A 2,115-nucleotide genomic window follows, 5' to 3' on the forward strand; every position below is an offset into this window, starting at 1 on the left:
TCACTGAATCATTTGAAGCTGTGGTGTGATATGATCAGATCCGTCTTACAGAGACCACTCTGACAGCAGTGTGGAGACTAGAGGGAGGCATCTGAAAGGAAGGGGATAGTTGGCTGTTGTAGGAACCCAGGAGGGGATAATGCTGGGCTGAACTGGAAGAATGGCAGTAGAGTTTGAGATAGTAGGTAGCTTCAAGAATTCTTTAAGCAGTGGGGTCAGAAGGACTCAGTGACAGAATGGATGTGGGGGCTGAAGGAGAGGGAGGAAGGAAGGAAGAGCGGACACGACAGACAGACCTGGTCTGCCGGCCACTCGGAAAGTTGAGGCCATCCAGTTTGAATTCCTTCGGCTGTTGCAGATCCCATCCACTTCGGCCTCAGGGGACACCTCACTCGACGAAGTACTCTTGAGTGTTATCCATGTGTCTGGTTTCTCCCTGTGCGCTCGTTCCTCCTGTGAGCACATGAAGAGCCTCCCGGCTGTCCTACTTTCCTACACTCTGAAATACCTGACTAGCTAAGACGCTCTCTCGCTTTGCTTCACTGCCATGTTTTGTGAAAAGCTCTTCTGCACCAAACTGTTCGCACCTCCTGACCTCCCATTTATTCCTGCCCCATCTATGTAACTGCTCTCCCTAAGAGAACATGATTTCTCGTTTGCCAGATTTAGGGGCTTTTTTCAAAAGTCCTCAGCTGCTTGACCTCTTAGCAGGGTCCAACATTGTTGACTGTTATTTCCTCTTTGACTCATTCATGTCTTATGCCTTTTGAACCACTATTTTATTCTGTCAACATCTGATGAGCTCTCATGTCCCAAGCACACTGCTAGGTGGTGGGAATATGATGATGGAAGACACTGTTCCTGTCCTCGGCAAAGGAGACAGGCAAATAAACAGATGATGGTACGGTAGGGTGGGATCTGTGCATCCCTCTCTCAAAACACCTCCCGACTGTTCCTTCTCTGTCTACTTTGGGGGTTCCTTTGGGTGGCACCTAGGGCTTCCCAGGTGGCGCTAGTGGTAAAGAACTCACCTGCCAATACAGGAGACACAGAAGATACAGGTTTGATCCCTTAGTCAGGAAGATCCCCTGGAGGAGAAAATGGCAAACCGCTTCAGTATTCTTGGCTGGACGATCCCATGGACAGAGGAGCCTGGCAGGCGACAGTCCATGGGGTCGCAAATAGTTGGACACGACTGAGGGACTGAGCATGCATGCACGCTATGTGTGATTGAGTGACCCCTAAGTGTTACGATTTATTAAAGTTCTGACGTGGACCTTCTTATCATCTCACTGTATACACCCCTCTGGGTGATCTATCGCATTCATTTCCAGGGCTTTAATTATCATCTGAATAAGCTGATGACTCCCAAATAACTCTTTCTTCCAGATGTCTCTTCAGACCCCCAGACCTGCAGACTTGCTTCCTTTTGGATTTTTACTATTGAGCCCATACTATAGAGTCCCCTAACATGTCCCAGACCTGATCTCATCATTCCTTCTTCCCCCAAACCACCGTCTGCACTCAGGTAACAAGCTACAAAGCCAGAAATTAACTGTAGCCACTCCCTTCTCTACATATCCTATAACCTAGAACCTTTTGGTTCTCCTTCCTTCCCAGCTTTCTCTGATGGGCCATCCCCTTTTATCCATGGGCTCAGCTACTGCCTTCATCTCACCATCTTTTCACATGAATTACAGCAAGAGCCTCCTAACTTGTCTCCCTAGACAAGTCTACTCCTAGTCTACTCTTCCCTCTTCCAATCCAATCTTTTCCGTAAAATGCAGATCCGGCCATAGCATTCCCTGCTTGCGGTTTTCAGTATCCTTACACTATCTTGGGTGAGATTTCCACATTAAGGAGGCTTCAGAGATCTGTCACGATCTGACTCCCCCCTTCCTCCCCAGCCTCATAGCCTGTCCCGTTTCCATAGTTCCCTCACATTACAAGTCCCAGCCATACTGAATTCCTTGTCTTTCTCCAAAGACGCTGCATTCTTCCATGCTTCTGGCCCTTTAGACATACTGCTCTCTGCCTGAAAAGCCCTTTACTCCCTTTGTCTCCTGGCTGACCCCTTCCCATCCTCAGCTCTCTTCTCAGACTCTCCCTCTCCTG

This window comes from Budorcas taxicolor, chromosome 15 (assembly GCF_023091745.1).
Source record: "Budorcas taxicolor isolate Tak-1 chromosome 15, Takin1.1, whole genome shotgun sequence".
NCBI classification, from domain to species: Eukaryota; Metazoa; Chordata; class Mammalia; order Artiodactyla; family Bovidae; genus Budorcas; species Budorcas taxicolor.